Raw genomic sequence first — 6,271 nt, 5'->3', positions numbered from 1 at the left:
TGCTGCACACAACCTTTACAGCCACAATTACTTATTGACTAGCCCTGACCAGTAATATAATCCCTACCTGACAACATGACTTATTGGCTGCCGATAGGGGGCATACATGTTTTACAAACATATCTTGTTTTATTGCATATTCAAAATATATGGGTTGCTGTCCAAACGGTCCATGTGCTGTCAGTCTTTGGGGCCAGAATTTGTGTTGTTTTTAAAAGAATACGTATTTAAACACAGTGACCCTCGTATCATATAATTTCTGGCTTATAAAGTTGCTGTACAGAACTCAACATTATTGTCTTTCAGGGTTCGTAAATGTATAAAATAGAGGAAAACAGAATCCCTAAAGAAAGTCCAACACGGCAAAATTGTAAAATGTTGCAGGCTCGGTTTGATTGAGCCTGTTCAATTGTGGAATCGTGATGTAGAGAAGTTTACTTTAAAAATGAAAATGTGGAAAGTTGTTAAGTATATGTGAATGCACAAAATGATATGATATGATTGAAATAAAAAATGGCAGTTCTAAAAGATTGTTTTGAACAGCTATGAATAGTTTTATTCTATTTAGGTTAAATATGTTAGGGACGAAGTATTTGTTGTACCACACACTTTCAAAATATTTTTTAATTTCTTACTATTTAATTTTTTAGCCTATGAAACGATAAGGTATCAGCAATAACGGTATTTGTCAATATAACGCTAAATAGGGCATAAATGAACGGCGGAGGAATTGGACAGTAAAGCCTTTTGCCCTATCTGATGTGCAAATTTGTCTGTTAAATATGATACAAAAGGCAGTATTAAAGTCGCATGAAATCTTTAAACATGTTCTCAGTATTTCACTACACAGTAAAGAAACAAAAACACATGACTTGTTAATGTCAAAGAAGAAAAAAGGATTATAAGTTATTTGTCGATGTGTATTCAGTCAAAGAACAACGCCAAAAGCCAAGTTCTTCGAACAGAATGCAGCACTCAAAAAAATTACTTATTAAGAAAGAAAAAAGTGTCCCAACCTCTTTGGAAATAAGGGGGAAATAAATAATGGGGATTTTTTTTTCCATATTTTGTTCTACCATTTAAAAGCGGAAAATTTTACGGGAGGCCAAATAAAATGTTATCCTCGTGCAGTATTTCGTATCGCAAGTTTAAAATTCACGTTTCTACATCATCCAAGAATGTTCAGTATCCAAGAAATAATTTTGAATGAATAATGGTTATAATCTTACATAATTTATTCAGGGACAGTGCAACGAAATATTATGACCTCACCACACGTAAAAAATATCACTCGCGGAGAATGGCGACTACTTTAAATAATGACTCCCAGGTATGTATTGTAAACATTTTTAAAGAAGGTATTCCTTTCATATTATACAAGAAATAAATGAATTTTCCTGAAACGAATTGAAAAGAAAAAAAGAATCACAATCATTTCCTTTTCAAGTTAAATCATGACTAAATTGCAAATCTAATTAATCTTTATCTAAAATGCAGAAGTTGTAAGTTGAGTTGAATGACCTTTAAAGACGTACTTTTTTCTCATTTGGACAATGGTTGTTGAAATTACTGGACACATTATACATGTAACGAATTTACTTCTTTTCGTCATAAATTTATACTACCTTTAATGCAACAAAAAACACACACAAAATAAGTACAAGTTTTACTTTTTGCATAATAAATTGATAAAATTAGAGTTAAATTTTACCCCAAGAGCTGCTGCGGGGGGGGGGATTTATCCATTTATCCAAGTCAATATTTTAATGGACGCGGTGGACGAGTAGTAAAGTTGTCTGTCTCTCAATTCAGGGGTCATGGGTCCGAGCCTTATAGGGGTCATGGCTACATGTCTTCAAAATTCATCTTTACAAGTTAATTTCAGAAAACGAACTTAAAATTGATTCAAAAATGGTAATTGAAAGCTTTTATAAAATAAATATATTTTGACTAAGTCAATATTTTGTGATAGAGGGGAATATAACTAAGCTAGCTTAGTTATGTTATGTTTTTAGTTCTTGCCATCTTGTACAATATCATTATTATTTTATTACATGTATATGCCTTTAAAGTCACATGATTAGAAATTAAGTTTTTATTCTGTGAATTATTCAGTATACATGTATTATTTTCTGATGTTCACAAAAAAGTTTCCCTGTACTGTACTGTACTTAGTACATATTTTTGATTTGCAAAACACATGTAGAATTAAAGTACGGTATCACCTACATTTTTGTAAAAAATATGTTCTGTTTGTTTTGTGGTAAATGAATAAGCACCAATGGTTCTAATCTCTTGATTAAGATTTTCATCACACAACTAAAAGATTGAAATATAGGAATATAATTAGAAGCGAAAGAATATGTAAAAGATGTAACACGAATCAAGTTGAATCAGAGTATCATTTTTTGTTTTGTTAATATCTCCTTTTATTAGAGAGTTGCGTTTAACTCTTTTAAATAATTATTATTACACATTGTCTAATATAAATAAATTCATTAAGCTTATATGTCAACACCCAAATGATCTGTTACTTTACAATATAGTAAAACTGGCAAAATTTGTTTATCTGGCTTAAAAGAAGTGAAATGTTAGTGTTGGTGTATAATAAAATATGTTTTTTAAACTACTTGTCATGTTTATGAATATATTTTATGAAATATGTTAGATTTATATGCCTTGACTTGTATTCTATGTGTTTATATCGACCCACATACCAAATCACTATTCAATCATCTGTAGAAATTCTTTACTTTTAACCTTATTTGTCACGTAACCAAACTGTAATTAAGCAAATCTTATGTTTACCTTGACTACATTTGTCAGCAACAATGTCAATTATGGCGATAAAAAACAAAATACCAGTATTTTAGTTCAAAATATGTAAAACAAAATCCTTAATTTACCCAGTAACAAATTGCAATAAATTTCTAAAAATATGATTTACAGATTTAATATTTTGTCAGTGTGCAGAAATGGATATTTAGTTGAACAACTGTTACACTAATGTATACTACACTACAAAAGCTATAATTTTGATATATACATATTTTACCGTACAATACTTAATTGGAACGTAATACGTCAGTCAAGTATCAGTCTTTTAACAAAAGAAAATCATTCTCTCTGCGAACTTTTTAGTTAGCTGTCACTAGAAGGGGATCATATAGACTCTTAAGATCCAAAAAAATCACAAGAACATGCTTATATGTTTATACACCAATAAGATTTCAAGATTTTCAAGATTTTATTTAATACTGTAATGGGTCATAAGAACATGTGACATAAAATACAAAAATTTGAACATGTAACAACGGGAACACAGAAAAATATACATAAAAATATACATAAAGACAGGAGAATGAGTGACAATTATAGACAATTAAAGCAAGGGTTTTTAAATGTGACTTGTTTTTACTATTCATAAGATCTTCATATTTCAATGCATTAAAATACTTATAGTAATACGGTATAATTAATTTACGTCTTCTATTAACAAAATGTGAACAATAATTAAAGAGATAGTGAAATTCGTCACCCAGTTGGTTTGACTCACATTAAGTACATATTCGTAAATTTATCTCTGTATATAGGAATCTACCTTTCTCAATTGGCATTTTATGATTCATACATCTAAATTTTAACAAGGCTGAAGCATTGATCACAACAGAATTTCTTGAAAATTAAAGACTCGGTTTGATTGAGTCTGTTCATGAGGGATAATGGATAAGTGCAACATCCCTCACGCCCCTAGCACCGGCTTGAGCGGTACTCAATTTTCAAACTTAATTTAGTACTGGCATCAGGACCAGAAAAATATAACAACACTGAAATGAAGTACAGAGCAACCTTTACAGCTGTCACACGGCACTTGACACCTGCTGTTATGAAGTATAAAGTTCTCATTATCAAAAGAAATTGAGGTTCATCTCCAATACGACTCCTGCTCCTTGAAAATATTACAACCTTTGTTTTTGCAGAGTTCACTTTTAAATTCCAGACATGCAATATTCTAGCTTATTAATCTGAAGCTCATCTGCGTTTTCTGCAAAAATTACAGTATCATCAGCATAAAGGAGCAGAAAGAGCCCGAAAACACCTCTAAATCCTCATTACTTAATAAGGTTTTCACATCATCAGCAAGTGCATATAGACCAGCATATTTTTCAGACATAAACTGTGCAAGATCATTTAGAAATAACGAAAACAACACGGGTGAAAGATTTTCTCCTTGTTTTACGCCAGCATTACTTGCAATAAATGAAATCTTATTACCAGCTTTTACACATGACTTGCTTTATTATACAAATTATGCAAAATTTTCAAAAAATTACAACTGATATTATTCTTGAGCAGTTTTTGCCATAAGGCAATTCTATCAACAAAATCAAAGGCTTTTCGGAAATCTATAAAACAACAATATAAATTTTTATCCCTTGATATACATGTATAAAAAATATCATAATTATAACTCTAGATACTTGTTCAGACGGTTATTTAATACAGTAGTAAAGGGTTTACCAAAACAACTTAATATAGTTATGCCCCTGCAATTTACAGGATCATTTACATCACCCTTATTTTTATACAATAGTAAAATCACTCCTTTACTCCATATCTCTGGGAAATTACCACATTCAAGAATAATGTTAAACAATTTGCAAAACAGAGGAAGTATAACAACTTCAGAACTTTTAAATACTCATTTAAAATGTTGTCAAAAACTGACGACGCTTAACCTTTTATAGCTGATGAAACTTCTGATTCGAACAATGGTGCATTCAACTCATTTAATAACTGAAAATCTTTAAGATTGACATCATCATACTGTGTGCAAACATCATTTACATTCTGATTAAGCTTACTAAAATTCTCATAAAAACTTTACTAGAATTTTATTCCTTTCGCTTGTATATTTGTTTAAAAGAGCCCAGTATGATTTAGGATCCAAGTTTTGTATTCCTTTAAACTTTTGTAAACATCAGCATGAAATGACTTAAACTTAACATTGACTTCCATTTTGTAACATTTACTGCTCGTTATCAAAGTTTCGATAGTTTGCAGTAGAACGAAACCATCTATATTTACCCTATGCATGGAAATACTGTTTGCGATACATTCTACAAGACTCATCAAACCAGCGATTGCTAGGATTAACAGACACATTACTTGCCCTACCTTTTTTACTAGACAGTTTTTTTCTTTAGAAAACCACATTTATTAGCACCATCCGAAATGATTCTTGAACATTTTTCAATTAAGTCATTAACAATAACTTCACTATAATTTTTACTAACATACAGGTCAGACAGTTGCACATAAATATCATCTATGAATTCTTTCATAAATTTTGGAGCTTCTTCGTTTAACACCTTCATCCTCATCAACTGTTTCTATAGCTTTATCTATAACATTTGACAAACATGAAATAGAATTAAGATGAGTGATCTCCGGGTGGCGCAAATATTGATTCAAGGGACATTTCATTGAGGTCAACAATACAATGCTTCATGCTAAATATCTGAGTTATGGATATTGCACTTTCACACAATCAGACATAAATGTGTTTTCCTATACATGTCATCAACTAAGTGTCCTCCAGGACTCTGTTAATATCTGATTAATATTTAATATCAGTTTTGTAGAGGTCCACAGGGCAATGGGTGTTACATGTAGTTACACACAATATGACATAAACGTCTTTCTTACAGTCTATATAAATCAACCTCCCCGGGGCGGAACCAATATTGTCCCAAGGGGCATTATTAATACCAGTTTTGTAGAGGTACACGAGGCAATGATTCATGTCTAATGTCTAAGCAATGTAGTTTCACACAATCAAACTTAAATGTGTTTCCAGTATAAGTCTTTATCAAATAAATGAACCCCCTCGGTTGGTCCAATATTGACCCAAGGAACAATGTCATGATAAATATCGGGTTTATAGAGGACCACAAGGCAATGCTACACGCAAAAAATCTAAGCTTTGACAAGGTAGTTTTACACTTGATGCATATTTCTTTTGTAGAGGTTTACTGGGTAATTCTACATGCAAAATACAGTTGTATATAAACTTGAATTTTTTAAATTTATATATAACGACCATCATTATTCCAAGTACTTTCAATTTCCTACCATCGGATCAAAAGTGACAGAGCGGACACGAAATTGCTAATGGACGGATGGACGGCCAGGTGCATAACAATATATAGGGTAAAAAAGAAGATATTATCAAGAAGATTGACAAAATGTTACATTCAAGTTTTACACA

The sequence above is a fragment of the Ruditapes philippinarum genome, unplaced genomic scaffold (genome assembly GCF_026571515.1).
Source record: "Ruditapes philippinarum isolate M1 unplaced genomic scaffold, ASM2657151v2 ctg4499_1_1_1_1, whole genome shotgun sequence".
Lineage (NCBI taxonomy): Eukaryota > Metazoa > Mollusca > Bivalvia > Venerida > Veneridae > Ruditapes > Ruditapes philippinarum.
Note: the sequence above shows the minus strand (reverse complement) of the source record.